This window comes from Peromyscus maniculatus, chromosome 3 (genome assembly GCF_049852395.1).
Source record: "Peromyscus maniculatus bairdii isolate BWxNUB_F1_BW_parent chromosome 3, HU_Pman_BW_mat_3.1, whole genome shotgun sequence".
NCBI classification, from domain to species: domain Eukaryota; kingdom Metazoa; phylum Chordata; class Mammalia; order Rodentia; family Cricetidae; genus Peromyscus; species Peromyscus maniculatus.
The window spans coordinates 130032273-130053422 of NC_134854.1; the positions used below are offsets into that span (position 1 = coordinate 130032273).

Consider the following 21150-nt stretch of genomic DNA (forward strand, 5'->3'; position numbering starts at 1 on the left):
CAGGATTCCATTTTTAGGACTATCTATGTACAAAGAATCAATGTGTTGACTTATAATTTCTGCCTATTATTGTCTAACATCAAATAAAAAAAATATAAGGAGTTTCTAGTGTTAATGCACTGGAGGGCAATAATGTGTGTGTGTGTGTGTGTGTGTGTGTGTGTGTGTGTGTGTGTGTGTGTACAATATATACACATGTGTAGACTCGTGACTGCACACGTAGAGGCCAGAGGTTGATATTGGATGTCTTCCTCTATAGCTCTACTTTAGTTTTTGAGACAGGGTCTCTCACTGAGCTGAGCTCACCATTTCAGCTAGGCTGACTGGCCAGCAAGGCCCCAGGCCCTATTTGTCTCAGCCCTGCTTCCCCAGCATTCAAATTATGGACACACACAACCGCAGCTGACTTTTATGTGGATGCAGAGGGTTTGAAATCCACTAATCGCAACAGGATAAATTTCAAGTAGGGATGGCTTCTAGTATGCCTGCACTCACCTCAAGAAAGAGACCACAGACCACTCCACAGGCAAGTAGCTTCCTCTGAGGTAACCAGAAGGACTGCAGCTAGGAAACAATTAACTCACTCTAATGGTAGAGTTACAAGCTGACCGTGTAAATGTGAGAGCCCAGAGCTTAATATATTAACAGTGCTTGAGACATCTGTAAAGTCAGAGAGTAGTAATGCAGACCAAGAGACCAAAACCTAACAGACAATCAAGGCCAAAAACAGAACAAGAGGTAGACTTCAGAGGAGGCTTCAAGTACCCTACCCTGAGTGATCAGTGCATGGACAGCACACAAGCATCTTCTCATTGGACCGGGGGTGCAAGCACCAAGCAAGTGTACCTCCACTGGCTGTGCTCATTATAGCCCTGAGAATTAACTTATCTCAATAGATTTTGTCACCTCAACATTTTTCCAGTGTCCCTACAAAATCCTGAGACAAAATTCAATATTCTTTTTCCTCTCCCTTGGAAACCCTTTCTAACTCATGAAAATATCTCTCTTTCTTCCTTAATTTTTCATTTTTCTTCAACTTCTCATTTTCTATCAACGTCTTACTTTTCTGTAATAATTCTTAATAAAGTATGGTCTCCTTTGCATGCTCTCATGAGTGTCTACATCATTAATTTTCTTTGGTGTGAGACAACAAACCTGGAGTCACTGTTCCAGTGACATCTGGTGGCTATGAGTGTCTGCCACCTCTGGCTCCTAGGTCATGCCTAAGTAAGCCTGGAAAGATTCTGTCACCCTCAAATAACTGCTGTGATAAGTGTGATTCTGAACAAGTAATATAATGCCAATAGTCCTCATTTTTCTTACCTGTAAGAACAGTTTTAAAAGAGTTAAATATATTCATAATAAGACTGTTTTATGATTTAGTTAAATGATACAAAGTACCTCTTAGTAAAATTTTTTTAAATCCGTATTTTACCAAAAATTTGGAATAGTCTAAAACTGCACTCTAAATGCAATAGCCATTAGCTTTATGTTGCTATTCAAGTTGGAAATGATGAAAAATTGAATACAATAAATCCAGTGCCCCTATAATACCTGTCACATTTCAAGGATCCTAATAACTATGTCTGTCCAGTGGACAGCATGGCAAGAACATTTCTACCACCGCAGGCGAACCTGTTAGAATCTGTTGAGCATGTCTAGTAGGAAGTGGCATCAAAAGCCGCTAAGAAATGCTTCTTTCTTTCAACTGAGTGTTCCAGTGGACATCAGTCCATTTCTGAATGCCCATGGGCACAGCCATTCAAACAGTTACAAATCTGTCCATTCTTTTATCATTGACCTCCTATGACCTGCCTTTCATATTCATAACAATGTCAGCAGAGACGTTAGCAAACATATCATTAAAATCTAAATGCCCAATGTAGTAATACTGTAAGTCAGTAACTCTATTGAAATAAGTATAAAAGGCTCCTGTGTGGTAATCACCTAGTATAAAACCCAAACCAGTGACATATGCCCTTTTCTGAGGATTCTCAAATCATCCATAGAATTACATTGTCCACAGTCTCACTCACTATAGTCAACCAGCACCTATGCCAGTGCTGATCAACCTCCTTTCAATAAAAAATAAATAAATTAGAACAATACATGATTTTATCCCCTTTGGAATATCACTCTCCTATCTATAGGACTCCTCAAACATCACAGTCCACATTCCAGCCACTGCTTGTCTCTAGCAACAAAATGAATACATTCTAGGTGATTTTAAAGTAAGTTAAATTAGGTACTCCCTTGTGGATTTCAGCTCTTTCTTCTCCATAATTGTTGCATTCTCAAATTTGAATATATTTCTTGACAGATATTTCTCTTTTCCATTATTTTAGCTTTTTCATTAGAAAAATTAGAAGATTTCCTTCTTTCCCTGAATACAACTATGAATACAATTTTATTCATATTATCCTTGGAACTTTTGCAGAATCCATAGAAACTTAGCTTCTAGACTATCTCCCAGATATTTGTGCTTAGTTAATAAGCTTGTATTTGTTAAGATCTTTGGTTGCAAGAAGAAGCAGCTCATTGACCACAATAGTCTAACAAAATGGGGATTTACCCCTCCCCAACAAGGTCATGAATATAACCATTTCTGAAGAACTAAAAGCAATACCTAAAAAAAATTGTCAATTTTCAAGGACAAAAGTCTTAGTGGTTGATGAAGCTACAATATAAAGTAAGGAAAGAATTAGTTAAATTGAAAAAATGAAACTCATAATCAATATGAGACTTTTTTTAGTCCTATCTCTACAAAAAAAAAGACAACAAAAGCAGTGCCCTTCTTACCCATTCAGTCACATGTATATTCACTATGTTGATACTATCCCTCCTTTGTTAGCAGTGAATCATGTAACTAAAATCTCCCACCAAAGCTATAGCTATGCTAAAGATTCTACAAGGCGGATTGACCATCAGTACTTCATGATTATAGACTTGGGGAATGTTGGCACGTCAAGAACCAAATTATGCTGAGCTAACTTTAGTCCCCATAACAGCTATTCATCACTAACCTCTATGATTGATCTTACATTCTTTCAACTATTAAGAAAAACCTACAGGCTACATTAATAGATTACTAGCTTTTACCAACACAAAAGCTACAAATGTCATCAGAAAATATCTAAAAACACAATCCAAGTTTTCCTTGCATATTAATCACTTTTTCATTGCTGTGACAAAATGCTGAAGCAACTGAAGGAAGAAAGGGTCTAGATTGGCTTCCAATTCAAGGGATAGTTAGTCCTTTATGGTGGGGATGTCATAAAGGCAGGAGTATGAGGCAGTTGGTCATATTGCATGCACAGTCAGCAAGCAGAGAGGGATAAATGCTGATCTGCAGCTCACTTCCTCCTTTTTATTCAGTCTAGGATCTTATTTCAGCTGAGTCTTCCCACCTCAATTAACTTAATCTAGAAACTATGTCACAGATATGCTGTTGTGTGGAGTTTCCTCCAATGGAAGCATTCCCTCCTGAAGGTAGCAGGGGAAGGTCATGAAACTCAGGAAACCTTTCAAGTCCTGGAGAGCTAAGACTTAAAATACTCCCAAAGTCCCTCCCATGGTAATAGAAGTATAAACAACTGCAAAACAAGGAGACTCACCTGTAGCTAGAGAGTTTTCTCCCTGGGTCCTGCCAAGCCCTGGCAGTCCAACAGCCCACTTATAAAATAAAAACACAGACACTTATATTATTTAAACTGTCTTCTAGCTATCTAGTTCTTACATCTTAAATTAATCCATTTCTATAAATCTATACCTTGCCACATGGCTCGTGGCTTACTGGCATCTTCACATGCTGTTTGTCATGGTGGTGGCTGGCAGTGTCTACCTCCGCCTTCCTGTTCTCTCAATAATCCTCGTTAGTCCCGCCTATACTTCCTGCCTGGCTACTGGCCAATCAATGTTTTATTTATTGACCAATCAGAGCAACACATTTGACATACAGACCATCCCATAGCACTCGCCCACCAGCCTAGCTGCCTGGAAGAGATGACTAGTGAAACTGCCTGAAAGTCATACAGAGAACTCAAGGGTTGAAACATCTTTGAGTTGTCATTGAGGCTGGAGTGGACTTTTGGGTGCTATAGCTGTCTTTGAGTCTTCTATGCTCCTGTAAACAACCCCATACTCACCTTATCATAACACCAATGTGTTTGGAAAATGCCTTGATTTATTTCTTTCATTTTGTTCTGGTACTAAAAAGTTCATTGGTGGTGTGGAATATTCCTTTAGATGGTGTGAATATATATTGCTATGATTGATTTAATAAAGAAGTCAGACTAGGAGAATGCTGGGATAAAGAAGATTGGGGTCTGGAGTTGCCAGGCAGACAGAGAAGGAGCAGGAGATGAACATGCTATGTTAATAAAGGTACCACCACATGGCAGAGCATAAATAAGGAAAATGGGCTAACTTAAAATGTAAGAGCTAGTTAGTAAGAAGCCAGAGCTATTGACCAAGTATTTATAATTAATATTAAGTCTCTGAGTTGGTTATTTGGGAGCAGGTGGTTGGAATGGGAAAGCTTCTGCCTACATACCGGAACATATTATTTAGAGTAATACAAATTAACCTTTGAGGTCATGATCATTCATATTTAACTCATATTTAACTCAGAAAAAATTGAATCTTATAACTTTTGAAGTGAAAGCTGTGTTTTTATATCACTATTCACCAAGACTTAGTAGAGAGTAAATGATTTCACACTTTTAAGGAAATAAAAGCTATCCCACATCTGGAGGAAGACCAAAATCATAATGTAGAAATCCAGTTTTACTAAAACAAACCGCATTAAAAAAAAATCTAAAGGCTTAGTAACAACTCAAGAGGTCTATTACTGGCAAAGTTAAAAAATAATAATATTAAGAACTAATTAAGACAAGTTAAAGGGGTAAAAAAAACAAGAGAACAGAACGATGCTCAAACAAATAAACAATAATGTGAATAAAACAGAACATAGTGACACAAATCTAAGGGCTAAAATAGATAAAACTCAAACTAGAATTTCCTTCAGGAGGTGAATTCCAATGCTACTAGGAGCTGGAATTTCACAAGGTGTCCCCTTCTAAAATGAGGGCATTCACTGAAGCAATGAAACCCTGAAAACTGGAATGAGAACATACAGAAAAATCTTGAGAAAGCTGGTGGCATTGAATCCCTATATCCTGATAATTCTTCTTTGTCCACAGAAGCAGCATCTCACAACTGCCTCACCTCACACCCCCATGGAGCCCAGGATGGCTCCTAGCCACTCAGTAGCTAAACTCAAGGTAGGCACAGGTATCAAAGAGGACTGAGGGTCAAACAACCATGATAGTTTGACTCACACACTGCTATGCCATTGGCTATTGGTCATGTGTGCTAGAAGTAAACCACAGTCCAGATACATAAGATTTATCTACACACAAACTAACCATGATGTTAGCTGCAGAGCCCTTCCTGGTTTCAATCTACTGTGTCCAAGAGACAACTGCATTGTATGAAAATGGCTAAAAGCAGACAGTGTCCATGGATATGAGAAAAAGTTAAGGACACCATTGCAAAGTGGACATTACCCCCAAATATATTCATTTCCATAAGCCTAAACTAAAAGGCTTGATGATAAAAGGATGATTCCCTAAGTTTAGGCTCTGCTCTTTAGACAGCAAAACCTTTAACACTGAAAGACTGTAGACTCTCTGGTTCATCTTTTAGTACAGTAAGAATATAAAAACAAGGGTCTCACTAACCGAATGTAACTCAGAAGACTAGATCATGGAGGCAGGAACTCAAATACCTGTCTAGCCAGTTCGCAGCATTAAGTTGATACCACAATACGATCTAGCAAGAAAAACTAGTAGTTAAGAGTATTTGAACCCTGTAGGTGACAGACAACATTGACACTGATGACATTTTTCTTATGTTCATATAAACAATAGTTATACCTACTGTAGAGTTGTATTAGTATAATTGCCTCAAACTTACTAAACTCCCTAGAGGTAACTGAAGGAAACTTCTTTCTCTTAGTTCATTCCTTTATGACACATGTGATATAGCAAACCACAGCATATAACTTGAAATGTTCTTGGCTGTGAGGCCTTGTCCATACATGTAGGCATTACTTTATTCTGAATATTTTTATAACTGGAAAAACTTCCTTGATCAAAGAAGACATGATGTCCATGAAAAATATCTGAAATAAATTAAACAACCTGGCTTCCAGATAGTGCATTATTTTACACTTTAATCACCTCACTAAATTACGTAATTGATAAAAATAAACATTTGAAAAAACTTAACGCCCAGTAACTCTTTATTTAATATAATACATGTTTTGTATTTTCAAAAATGAATGTAATTTACTTTTATTACAGAGATGATTTTTTTTTCCAGTTAATCCATTGTAAGGCACTTTAGCTTTCATTTGATTGACATCAGAGAAACCTGTTTTTTACCTCATTGGGGAAAGCATGCTACAAAAAGAAAAAGATCAATAAAGAGTTGGTTTCACAGTGATGTGCTAGACCTTGCATGTACTGACTCATGAATGCTGATTGTTACATTTCAGGCAGATCTGTGAGCCTGAACTTAGGTAGAAAATTTCTAAAATATAAATTAAAAAAGAATTCCTTCAACCTTATAAAAAAATGCCCTCTGTGATCAATACAAAGGCATGCCTCTTACCACTTCTACTGATCATACAATAAGTTCTAGGCAAGATGATTAGGCAGAGGCAACAAAAAGATCAGAATTGTAAAGGGACAAGCAAATTTAATTTTCCAAATTATTTTATTTTCCTGCAATATTTTTTCCAATTTTTAATTTTAACTCATTATTATTATTATTATATTTTCATTATTTAAAATAATTTTAAAATTCAAATACATTTTGATCATTTAATTATTTCTTTTTTTGAGATTATAATGTAATTATATCATTTCCCCCTTCCTTTTTCTCCATACATACCTTCCAATATATTCCTCCTTTCTCTCTTTCAAATTTATGGCCATGTTTTCATTAATTGCGTGTGTGTGTGTGTGTGTGTGTGTGTGTGTGTGTGTGTGTGTGTGTGTATACACATATACATGTATATACGTGTGAATACATACATATATGCATATATACTTCTAAATACAACCTGCTAAGTCTTCATATTTTGCTTGTATGTATCTGTTCAGGGCTGACCATTTGGTATTAGATGACCAGTTTGTGTGCTCTTCTCTGGGGAAAACTATTTCTCCCTCTCTCAGCATCCTTTAGCTGCCTGTAGTTCTTGTGTATGATTGAGGCCTTCTGGGTTTTCCCCCATCCATTTATGCATATCTATCTTCATTGTCCTTGTTCAGCTCATGTTTAGACAGTCATGTCGATGAGACTTTATGAGAGTAGTTTTTGGAATTCCTAGAAGACACAATCTCATAGCAAACTCCCTGATCATCTGTCTCTTACAGTCTTTCAGCTCCCTCTTCTGCAATGATCCTTGAGCCTTAGGTGCAGGGGTTGTTATAGTTGTTATAGATGTATCAGTTGAGATCCATAACTCTGTATTTGGTTGGTTGTGGTTTTCTTTACCAGTCTTCTCCTGCCAAGAGAAGTTTCCTTGATGAGAAATCAGGACTAGACTTATCCCTGGCTATACACACAAATGTTTAGATTGCTGTTAGGGATTATCCTGGCCTGGTAAAGTGGCAGTTGTAGGTTCTCCTCCAAGATCCATGACTTCATTTAGCAGTGGGTAGTTTGCTAGGTTTCCAGCACCAGAAATGATTTCCCTCTAGAGTGGTTCTTAAGTCCAATTACAGAGCTGTTGGTTACTAGTAAGGTATGCATGCAACTACTGTACCTTTAGAATTATCATGACATGCTGCACATTGTTGTGGTTCATAGACATCATAGTTGGGTAGGACTGTTGGTTGTTTCCCTCACTTAGAAGTTTGAATGTTGCCTTCCATTTAGCCATAAATAAAAATGAAACAGTGAATTTTGCAGATAAATAGATGGAACTAGAAAAGATCATATTTAGGTAACCCAGACCCAGAATAGCAAATGTAACATGTTTTCTCTTATCTGAGACTCCTAAATCCAAATCTTCAGATATGCATGTATTTCCTGTAAGAACTACAGAAACAAGAAAATTAAAGAAAGACCATTGCTGGAGTAGAGTTGTGGAGAAGCAATAAGGAGGAAAATAACAGAATACAAGTGATTTGATGGGGGATATGGGAAAAACAGGAAAGGCTCTAATTATGAAGATGGAGGAGCATAAATACAGAAGAAGGAGAGAGGAGGAGAAAATAATGGTTAAGTATGTCTGAAAAAGTCACAAGGAATTAATTATACTATTAACTATTACCTTCCCTAAAAACTATAATGAACATAAGTCTGTGTAAATACACATATTTATATTAACTGAAATGTTCCTGTCTGGGCTGACAATAGGCCCTCCAAAAGCCAAAGACCATTTGACAAAATCCTGAAAACCAGGAAGAAGAAGCCATCTTTTGAGTTATTGGTCAGGGTTGTCCAAGAGACTCCCAAAACATTATAGGCTATTGCTATTGCCCTTGGTTTCCCTGCCCCACCAAAGGTGTAAAGTAAATCAATATTGCTGAAGACACTATGTTCTTTAGACACTGGGCTCAATGATCTGGAACTGATTTGAAAGGCCCCTCCCTGAGGACTAGCTTTCATGGTGCTTTAGGTATTACTAAATCAACAAGTTGACAATCAAAATTAATCATCACATACTGTTGAAACTAATAAGCATGTTTGTCAAGGTTTTATAAAATTTCAATGTGTAAAGAAATCAATTACATGTCAACACACCAGCACTTAACAGTCATAAAATAAAACTGAGACAATTTTCCTACTTTGAATAGCATCAAAATAATTACCTACTTCAGAATTTATTTAACAAAAGAAATATAAAGCTAGGCATGAAGGTATGTGTTTGTTATCTCAGCCCTTGGGACGTTGAAGTGGGTGGATTAGGAGTTCAAGGTCAGCTTCAGTTACATAACAAGTTTGAGGCCAGCCTAGGCTAAATAAGATCATGTCTCAGAGCAAAACAACAAGAAATCTGAGTCTTTTTTAATGAAGTGTGATACAACAAAATGAAAGATTAAATAGCAAAATACATTTTGTGCTCATGAAGTAGAAGACTTAATATTATTAATATGTTAATGCTATCCAAATTAACCCAAGGTTTCAACATAATCTCTGTCAAAATCTATATAGTGAGTATTTAGTTTTATCCAAAGAAATGTCTGCACTCTGCCCTCAGCTACGGGAGGAGAGTTGACCTATGTACACCTAGAATGCCCAGATTAATAGGTATGTCATTATTTGCCAGGTGCTTTGGTCATACTTGATCTAACACAATGATTTGTGGCAGGGACTTGTGGATATGCTACATCAAAGCACCAGAGGAACCAGAAACTTTGTATTAGCCTGAGCCTCCAAAAGAAGCTCTAAATTAAAGGTCAGCCATGCAGACAGTGTGTAATAAAGTCCTGATAAGAACTGTGGACACCAAAGGTTCAGTGAGCTTCCCTGGTTCCTTTGAGTATTATCACTGACACATCTTAGTAGGAGGAAGTAAATCTAAGAGATCAGGGGGAGGAGATGACCGGGAGTCTCATGTTGGATCACTTCTGGACTTCACTTTACCAATCTCCTCCTTCGGCTGCTTCTAATGTCTATCTTTTTGGTATAATAGAACTGTAATCCTAAGTCTAGAATTTTCCTGAGTTCTGTACCTTTTCTACTAAAATGTAATACCTGAGGGTGGTATGAGAACCTTCAGTACACAGTACACAGTAGCCAGCTGGTGTGATGCTCTTCAGGCTCTACCTATGTATTTTCCTATAAGTTAGATTAATTCAATCCTGGTATAGTACTGGACAGTTCTCAACAATGCTTGGTGCCTCATATCAGTAACTTGAAATTGACCATGGAAGCACATTTGTAACAGAAACCACCAAATTCCTCAAATATCCGCTCTTAACTATTTGTGTAGTCATAAAACCATTAGTAACACAAATTAAACATAATTTTGTTGTGTCCACTCGGCACTATTACATGAACAGCACAGGAAGCTGAGGAAACATTCTGTCATTATTCAAAAGTTAGTATTCAGTTCAGCAAAGGTGTTGCTGGCATCATACAGAAAGGGTAGATTGGGAACAAGCAACCTCACTGTTTCACTTTCCAATCACCTGATCAACGAAAAACATAGACTTGTTTATCAACTGGAACCTTGGCTTTACTCTAGACACGAGACTTCAGAAAGATCAACAGCAGCATTCTGAGGAATCAACTAGTCACATGGAAATTATGCTGAAGAGCATAAGCTGGGTTTATAATTCAGTGGTCAAGCCCTTGCCTAGCATGAGTGAAACCACAGCTTCTTCAGCACTAAGGGGCAGAAATATTGCTGAAAAGTGGTGTATATTTTACATTACTTGTAAATTGGGTCTTATACATCTTTTGTAGCACTGAGACTACCAAAGGACCACAAAAACAGATATCCAAGATAAATGAGTCACAAATGACTACGGCTTTGCTGAACTCTCTCAGTTTATTTTCCCTGACTTCTAGTAGGTAACTCTTTTCTCCTAACTTAAAGCTGGGGGCTCTGCATGCTAATTCTTACTCTTAACTCCAGCCCTAGACTAGCATTTATTCTTTTTCCATGGCATTCAAATGAATGACCGGTTGGAATGAAATCATTCTTCTAGCTTCTTTTTTTCTTTAACATCACCTGCTTCTCTGAAATTCTACACGTTGCTGAGAATAAATACAAGGTGGTTCCTACTATATCAGGTGTACTTGTAAGCAACTGTAAGCTGATGCCACCATTCTGCACAGCTCCGGGGACTTGACCTGCCTGGGGCAGCAAAGGCATGAGGAAAGGACAAACACATGGACACAGAAAAGCTGGAGTTGAGGGGACTGGTGTCTCAGATGGAGAAGCCTCAGCATCCCAGAAGTTCTACATATTTCTCAAATACAAGGGAACAGGGAGGTAGAGTTATCTCACACAGATGAATTAAGGAGGCAGGGTCTATGGTATACAGCTGGACAAAGAAGGAAAGCTTAGCTAATCTTGATAGGAACCTTCTCTGTAAGAGGAATTTTCTTAGACCATAAATATCTTGGGGTGGGGGCAGGGCCTGTCGGTGGTAGGGATGAAGTTTGCTGATTTTCAGTCTAGCTCTAGGTTCAGTGAGAGACCCTGTCTCAAAGGAATAATGCAGAGAAAAATAGAGCAAAGTACCTGACATCCTCCTTTGGTTTTTGTAAGTGCACAGACATGCACACACATACATACACAAGTACTTTTACCACATAACAGATACCATATTCACATTTAAACATACATTCACATATACCATACACACACATGCTTATACCACATAAATATATACCATATTCACATGTAAGCACACACATACTTATATGCACACTCACATACAACCACACACAGTGCTTATACCAGATAAACACACACCATATTCACATGTAAATATACACATGCACAGTCACACACAAGAATGCACACTAACATTTTGTTTTGTGGAAGAAATAATGTGTTGGAAGAACTGAGATTATTGGTAATCTACAAAGATTAAGATTGAAGAAACATAATAGGAATAAGGAAACTGGAAATAATTAATGCCAAGAAAACAGAAGAAGCCTTCATTTTCTGGACACTGACCTCGTAAGCAAATAAGAAAATATTTTAATGTATTCCTTTATTGCCCTTTAGAAGCAGCCACTCTTATGTGTGACATTAGAGCATATAATGAGGTTAGTATTTAGATACTGGTGGGAGAATAGGTCAAGTTCATCACAAACATATTTTCATTTTGGTTCACTGTGTTTTCTGCCACAGCATTTTGTAAAGCCATGTATCCTGGTTTAAAAGAGATGTACCCATGAGAGTATTACATTAACCTTTTATCTCATTTTTCCCTCTTCTGCAGGTGACCATCCCTAAGTATTGTATATATCGCAATGAAAAATGTGTATAAACAAAAGGACTACAGAAGTAGCCAAGAGAGAGAGAAACTGAAATCCATCTCACCTAAAAGCTCTTTCAGATTTTTACAAAAGCCTTGCACAGATTCTGCATTTTGACCCTGTCACTGCCTAGAAGAACACATGACCAATAATGAAAGCCACTAACAAAGACAAGAAGAGCAGGGTGTGATTCATCTGACTGGTTCATCAACATCATTTAAGTATCTACTCACTTAAAAGGTTGATTGTAGTATTTATCTAATTATTGCTTATCAGTAAAAAAAACTGAGAGTCAGATATTGGGGTAAAAACCTGAATGATCAGAGAAGCAGTAGAAAAGCCACCAGTGACCTCCTATCTCTTCCATTCCTCCATCCAAAAGGAGTGAGATCTTCTCCCAGCCCCACCTTATTACTTCCTGCCTCTTATCTGTCCTCAATCCTCCAAAACCTCTATGGTTAATTTTGGTTAGCTAGTGGCTAGCTCCACCCTCTGATTGAAAACAAACTTTACTTTCAGAATGCAATCAAAATATCATACATCAGCTGACCACTGATGATCAGGTGATATTTTCTTTGGGACCCATGTACAGTTCTCTATAGCAATCTAATCGACATTTTTTTGCAGTTGTTTGAGTGAGCAAAAAAAATGTGTCTGAAGCCAAGTTATCCTAATCAGCCAGCCTGGACCAGTCTGCAGGGAATACTTATAACTGTGCCTCTCCAGCACAGAATAAGACCTGGGATCCTTTGAACCCATCTAAATGATTTAGATCTTATTTGGGATGCTAGGATTGCACATGTTTTCTCAAAGCTCTTCACTCAGTACCAGAAGCCAAAAAAGTATGAAAGCACAGGCTGCTGATTTTAATTACAATCTTCAACTACTACTGATATTTATAACTGTACGGGAATGATTCGGTATACATTAAAGGACAAAAAGTCTCTCAAAATTTAAACAAGCAGCAAAACTTCGGAACTATCTTGGTGGACATGGTTGCTTATCTAACCCTGAGGTGCTAATAGATCTTCCACAAGGATTCCAGGGCAAGAGTTGTTGGCCCTTACTTTTCTTTTTTTTAATTGAAAATCACTTTTTTTCATACAATATATTCTGATCACTGTTTCCCCTCCCTCATCTCCTCCCAGATCCTCCCCACTACCCCACCCATCCCACTCCATGCCTTCTCTCTCTCTCTTTAGAAAGAGGAAAAAAACGAAAAGGAAAGACAGGAGAAAAGTGCGTATGTGTGCGCGCGCGCGCGCGCGCACACACACACACACACACACACACACACACACAAACAAAACACAAAATCAAAACCTATAACACATAAGCAAAGGACCAGTAATTTTTTAAAAAATATCCAAACAACAACAACAAAATCTCCACAATTGCCTTTGAGTTCATTCTGCGTTGGCATCTACTTCTGGGTGTGGGGCCTGCCTTTAAGTGTGCTTTGCTTGCCTAGTGAGACTTCACTGGAAAAAGCTCATCTCTCCTTTGTATATATTAGATGAGTTGTCAATCAGAGATAGGTTCTTTGTTAGGGGTTCTATCTTTTCTATACTGATGAGAAACGTGGGTTTTTCCTTACTTTTACAGAACTAACACCCTCGGATTTCCAAGTTCACACAGCAGATTTTGCATACAGAACAGTGTGATATTGTCACCTGTAGGACAAATATGCTCTCCCAAAGTTTTTGACGCTGGAGGTAAGTGCCTCTCTAAAAACAGATTATTTATGTCCTAGAGCCTAGACCAGCTGTTTGTGCAAGGCTGTAGAGGGGGGTCATGTTTGCCTCGGGAGTTTACTGCAGGCAAATTTTCCCTGGAAAATACTGCTGGGGAAAGTGCTGACCAAACAACATCTATATTTACACAGTTAGATATTCATTAAAGCAGAAAATGCCCACTAAATTTAGAGAGATACCAAGTGCCAAATTCAAGAGTAGACCAGAGCAGAAAGTTGACTAAAATCTGCTTTCAGAGTGTATCAGGGACAAATGAGTCAGGTTTATAGCAATAGCTTGTCCCAAGAGACCCTGACTACAAGATTGTCAAGTGTACCTCACAAGAAAGAAGTTTGTTTATTTTTTTTGTTTGTTTGTTTGTATTACTAAAGAACATGGTGAGTGGTTCAGATGGGAGAATTTTAAGCAAAAACAGAAACAATTACACCTAAACAGGGAATGCATTGTTAATACTTCAAGGGACCTTAATAAGAGCAATCTTTCATTATCTTACATTTTCTCTGACTCTGACAGAAAATGTGGGCAAGTGGTATTTCCCAAGCCCTGTTCGTGGAATAGGCAGCCATTCTTTGTATTTATTAGATGAGTTAAATCTTAGATTTGAGTGCATGTAACTGATTTCCCTCATAATTTATACATAAAGTAAATGAGGCTGAGGGGAATAGTCAACTTTCCCAAGGTCATAAATTGAAAGGAGTGGTTTCAATTTCCTCAACAAGCAAGCTCTTACTGCTTCATTTGTGCACCACTAAGTATTAGCAACTATAATGAGGAGCTTGCTAAAAGTGCAGGTTTGGGGCCTCCCCCAAAACCTGATGGATTCAATCAGCATCCACTGTGATGCATGTGCAGGACAAACTTCGACAAGCACCACCTTATGTTGTGTGGCCTCCTTTGTGTGAACGATCTGGTATGTTGGTGATTTGGAAAGTGGGTCTAAAGAAAAGAGTATTTATGTGGAAGAGGAGAGGTAATATATATATTGAGAACTTCAGATACTTTAGGAAGACGAAGAAAAGGTAAAGAATAGGAGTGTGGTGAAATAATTCCTTTGTACTCTGTGAAGATTTGTCACTGTGATTGGTTTAATAAACAAGCTGAGTGGCCAATAGTTGAACAGGATAAAGTTAGGTGGGAGAGCCAAACTGAGAATGCTGGGAAGGAGCAGGGTGAAGTCTGGAGTCACCAGCAGAGAGATGCAGAGAGAAGCAAGGTAGTATTGAGAAAAGGTACCAAGCTATATGGCAAAGCATACATGAGAAATATGGGTTAATTTAAATATAAAAGTTAGCTAGTAACAAGCCTGAGCTATTGGTTGAGCATTTACAATTAATATTAAGCCTCTGAGTTGTTATTTGGAAGCAGCTTGCAGGACAGAAACTTCCACCTACACAGGAGTTTTGAGCCAAGTTTTGAAACAAGCAAGTGATTCTGGGTCTGGGAAAGGACAGAAAAAATTAAAGGAAGGGGCTAGAAATAAATTTCCCCTTTCTTTTTGATTTTCTCTACAGGTTTTATCACTGATAACTCAAGTGGATTTCAGGACTGGAGAGGTGGGCCAGTGGGTAAAGTGACTGCTGTGTAAGCATGAAGACCTGAGTTCAGATCCCCAGTACCTACATAAAAGGTGGGTGTAGTGCAGATACCTGTAACCCCAGTGCTACCAGGAGACAGGGGACAGATAAATCTCAGGGGCTTACTGGCTAGCCAGGCTAACTGAAGCAGCAAACTCCAGAGTCACTGACAACCCTGTCTCAAAAACTAAGATGGGCAGTGACAGAAGAAGACAGCAGATACTGATCTCTGACCTCCATATATGCACACACACAGAGGTGAGCAGGTATACCAAGGGCACCAAAAAAGCACCCTTTAGTATTAGACTTTAAGAACAAAAAGACAAGTAAATACCAACTTCTACATGCATCACTTCAGAGCACAATGCCTATTTGTTTTCTAAGATATATAGCTAAGGTACAGAATGATAATTTTCTAGCATGTAAGGCAACACAAACAAATCCCACCATTATACTTAGTATAACATCAATTACAAGAGAGTTTTAATTGTTGAAAGATAGATAAACCATGTGTGAGAGCTTCGTTTATTTTTAGCTAACTAAAGTCCCTATCTTGAAAAGCCTAACAAACAACAGAATTATCCTCAAGGAAGGAGAGACCACAAAGACCATCTATTATAGTCATGCATGTGATACTCAGCTCATCAAAGTGAAGCTATTCATTGCTGGGTCCCATAATCCAGACACATGCTCGGCACTAGATGACCACTTAGGAAGCATTATCTGAATGAAGGATTAAATCCCTTGAAGCTGTCTTTCTTCTAGATTCATCGTTTATTGGGGGAGGTGATACACATATCAGAAGTTCCATCTTCACACACTGAAAATTCTACCTTCCCATAATTCATATCTAATCACTCTGGTTCTGGACAGAAAAAAAAAACAAATTTCCTATCCTAAATGACCACCCTTCAGCTGTAAGCCATTACAATACCTACCTAATCCATGTATGTATTATTTTGGGGTTGCATTTGTCTCTCTGAAAAATACAAGGTTGCCTAGTGATGGTGTTAGATTGCCAAGGCAGCTTAAAGAAACAGAAGACAGAAGGAGACCACAGTCTGACCTTCACCAGATGGGATTGTGTTTATTGGCACACATGGTGAGGGACAGCCTCTCTCCCAAAGGAAATTGAGGTGTCTTCTAGGGAGGAAAATGGCTGTGACCCTTTATAGGAGTCGGGGGGAGGAGCTTGGGAGTGAGGAAAATACTGCATTTGTAGAGGGCTATATGTAGTTCTGCAGTCTTTCCTGAAATTTTTTGCCAAAGGTAAGACAGGCTCTCTTGGAAGACAGGCTGTCCCAACAGACATTCCTTTCTGGGATAACCAATAATAGCTCAGCAAAATCATATATATCTCATAAGAATCCTGTTTTATGTGGCACAAATCTTAAAAGGTCTTATTAATAAAATCAAATCTGAACCCAGGTATTGGGGTGAATGCTGGGAGATCAGAGAAGCAGAATAAGCCACAGCCACCTCACCTTGCCAATTCCTCAGCTGATCCTGTTTCCTCAGACTGGAAGCCTCTGAGTCCTCATCCAAATGGATCTCAGCTCAACTGCTGCTCAAAAGCCTAAAATCTTAACAGGCTCTAGTTCCTGGTCCTCACGCTTTATATACCTTTTTGCTCCCTGCCATCACTTCCTGGGATTAAAGGCCTGTGTCACCATGCCTGGCTATTTTAAGTATGGCTTTGAACTCACAGCGATCCAGACAGATCTCTGCCTTTGGAACGTTAGGATTAAAAGTGTGTGTGTGCTACCTTTTCCTGGCCTCTATATTTAGTGGCTGTTCTGTTCTCTGGCCCCAGATAAATTTATTGTGGTGTACAATATATTGGGAAACACAATATCACCACAGTTTTACAGCCAAGGAACAATATCATTGGGGATGAAGTTCATGGTCAGTTTTCCCACAAACCTTCTATGACTTCTTCATGCCTGCCTCAAAACTTGATGGAACATGTATTCAAACCTCAATCCAGGAGATTGAGTCCTTTGGGTTCCATGACAAATGGTTTCTGGTTGCTCAGTATAAAATAGGGCTAGAGTACAAGCATGACTTGGCAGGGGAAAGGTACGTTAAGATAATTTTTCTTAAAAAAAAAATATTCACTTCTCTCTTCTTTCTTCCTTAGACACATTACAAAGAAACTCCCCTATTCAGGTCTCCCATGTTCTATTCTTAGGGAAATGTGTGATGACTGGTTCTGTATGTGTGGCTAACTGAGAGGGGGATCCACAGGATTTTCCTATACAGTCAATTTGGTCTCACACTAAAGCCCCATTTATTTCTGCAAATAGGTACCTGACCTTCACGGATCCTTAGAACACTTATATTTCTGCCTAAAACCACAAAGCTATTTCACCCAAGGTCTTCTTTATTGCTGAGAGAAAATAGAATCACCCATGTGTCCAGGGAAGATTTTGAAATGAACCTGAGGGAAAGAAGAGTAGATGCCGGAGGTCAAAGAAACAGGGCAGGAAGGAGCTGTGATGGAGGAAGCCAGTGGCAATGGAAGAGAGAGAAAGGGGAGGCTTTCAGATGCTAAGGAGGAGCTGAGATTAGATAAGGAGAAGGAGAACAACCACCCAAGAAAAGCAGAGTGATGGAGCCTCCAATAGAGACAGGCGGAGTGGGGGGAGGGCAGAACACATGGATGGATGGATGGATGGATGGATGGATGGATGGATGGATGGATGGATGGATAGATGGATGGATGGATGGATGGGCAAATAGAAGTCTAAAAACTACAGAAAATACTAATGCATCTCCCACCCTTAGCATGAAACCAACACTGCTATCCTGGAGAAAAGTAGAAGAGAAAAGTTAATGGCTGTAGCAAAGGGGAATCTAGAAAAATCAGAAGACCCACATAAACCATCACCCTAATCCTCTATTTTATAGACAAGATATTTGAGATGTAGACAGAGGAAGTTCCTTAACTCAGCTGGCAGCTGCTTGGTCCCAATGCAGAGATAATAAATAATAGAGGCAATAATAAAAAGTTTTGTTGACAGAATTTACAGTCTTCTTCTTGCCTTTTGGAAATGGCAAAAGCTATGTGCTGAGCCTACATTAAAATTATTTTATAAAATAAGCTGCAGCCACATCAGTGAGTAACTTGCTGCTTGGAACCAGATGTTTCTATACTACAGCTGTGATGCGGGATATAGAAAAGAAAGAACAAATACCACCTTTTGTTTTCTGTGTTCTGAAACCAACAGAACATCACATCAATAAGGACCACATCAGAATGGAAACAGTTCTGAAATAAGCAATAATTTCCCCTTCCTTGATCTTAAGTTAGCCCACTAACCATTAAGGCTTCTAAATATGATGTCTCAGCGGGAATCAACTAATGACATTTTTCCACTTCAAGATAAGCATCCCTCCACCATGCTAGGAAATCTCGCTCAGCTCTGTTCAGGGAAATTGAGGTTGGAAAAGACGTAAGCCTTCTTTGGAACATTTTTTCATGAAGCACTTTTTAAATGAAGCTTAATCACAGGGTTCAATATCAGCATGGCCACACATAGGTATAGCTCCTACTCAGGTATTCCTTTGAACAAACATTTCTTTGAGCCCAGTCAGAAATCTGAATGCAGAATTAAATTTTACCTGAGTAGTCAGTCAGAGAAAGGCTGCTGTTGAAACATGAGTTGAGATGAATATCTTCCTATTGATCCATAATCATCTGCAGAGTTTCTCACCTAAGAGATAGGAGTTGACTTTTTAGGGGAGCTTTGATATGCTGATATGTGGGAGCTTTGCGGATTGTTTTAGAGTTCTTTGCTTCTATAATGAGCTTTTAGGCCAAGCAGCAGTCATTTTCTGGGCCAAAGTGCCTAAGCAGAGAGCTACTGCTCCAGAATCACTGAGAAAATTCCTGACTCACAGCAATCATGTGATGTGGAAATTCATTACAATGCATAAAATATCTTGTTTTTAACAAGTAGGGGACTTGGGGGATGGATAAGTCAGGAATGAATAAACCAGTCCCATTAATAGACTGGATAGTAAATATTTTAGCCATCATGGGCCATCAATTACTAATTTCAAATACTCAGTTCTGCCACCGTAGCTCATAGGCAGCCACAGTATATAAACAAATGAGAATGAGTCCCAGTAAAACTTCATTTACAAATACAAACAATAGTTCAATCTAATTCTAAAAGTAGACCATTGTTTGTCAATTCTGAGTTAAAAGATTAACAATTTCTTAAACTATGTCTCTACAGACCTACTAGACAGAAATAAAAAATCTCATGAATTTAAATCAAAGGCTGTGGAGCCTGCATGGGACTGGACCAGACCCTCTGCATAGCAAGACAGTTGTGTAGCATGATCTGCTTGGGAGGCCCCCCTGGCAGTAGGATCCGAATCCATCCCTGGTGCATGAGCAGGCCTTTAGGAACCCACTTCTATGATGGGACACCTCTCACAGCCTTGGGGCAGGGGGAGGGGCTTGGACCTGACTCTACTAACTGTACCTCCCCATGGGAAGCCTTACATTCTTGTAGGAGGGAATGGGGGGTGGTTTGGGAGGGGGAGGATGGAAGGTAGGAGGAGGGAAGAGAGGGATCTTTGGTATGTAAAATGAATTAAAAATTTTTTTCTTAATAAAAAAAATCTCATGGAAAAAAGCTTACACAGAAGTATGGTGATACATTGTGTACCCTAAATAAACTTATCTGGGGATCAGAGGACAAAGCCAGCTACTAGATTAGACACAGAGGCACAGATAGTGGTAGCACACACCTTTAATCCCAACACTTGAGATCTCATGCCTTTGCTTGGAAAGCACGCATGCCTTTAATCCCAGGAAGTGACATGACTGCATGGAGAATGGTAGACAAGGTGTGAGGAGACAGTAACTAAGTAGTAGTTCAGCTGAGACCATCAGGGATGAGAACTCAAGAGGCTTTCAGTCTGAGGATTCATGGAAACAGGATCAGCTAAGGAGCTGGCGAGGTGAGGCTGGCTGTGGCTTGTTCTGCTTCTCTGATCTTTCAGAGTTCACCCCAATATCTTTCTCCAGGTCTTTTCTGTTAATAAGACCTTTTAAGATACATGTTGCACAGAGGTCATATCTATTATTCATTTATATACCCAATGTCAACTTCACAAACTATGAGCTCAAAATAAGAGAGAAAACTATATATAACATATATATCTACACATATACATGCAATATATGTAGTATTTATAGAAATGTATGTTATATATAACTAGATTGCAATAAATAATGTAATATTAAATACATATATAAAACAACACAGAACACTGGGTTGGAGAGATGGTTTACTTTAGAGAAGCATAAAGTACTTCCTTCACAAATCTGAGGGCCTGAGTTCAAATCCCCAGAATACATGTAAAGTCAGATGCAGTGGCATGCACATCTGTAATCGTGGTAATCCTACAGAGCTAATAGAACATCTAAATGCTCATCAGTTAGCCTGCCGTACATAGTGAAAACAACAACAAAGAGACCCCATCTGAAGCAAGGTGGAATGCAAGAACCAACATCCAAGGTTTTCCTCTGACCTTGCATGCCATGGCACACATGCAACCCACATTTACACACATGAATGTACAGAAAGAAAGAGGAGAAGGGAGAGAGATGAAAAGAAATTAAATATAGAGCTCTAATGTACCATTCCACTTAGTTGTATCTATGCTTTGAGGAGGAGGAGAAAACTGACAAGAGATCAGAGGTGAGAGGCACAAAACCTTGTGTTTCCTGAGCCTGTCATTCCACTTGTCTAACTCTAGCCTCAGGGGTTCTTCAGAAGCTCTAGATC

At 38.8% G+C, this 21150-nt stretch overlaps 1 long non-coding RNA gene across 1 annotated transcript in view; it reads left to right on the top strand.

The window, feature by feature from the left end:
• The window catches only part of LOC121828076 (uncharacterized), a 151572-nt gene that overhangs the window by 125954 nt on the left and 4468 nt on the right, over positions 1-21150 (top strand). The window contains exons 3-4 of the long non-coding RNA XR_013050054.1: positions 13621-13730; positions 15281-15396. This is a non-coding gene — a long non-coding RNA (uncharacterized LOC121828076). The remainder of the gene's footprint in view (positions 1-13620; positions 13731-15280; positions 15397-21150) is intronic.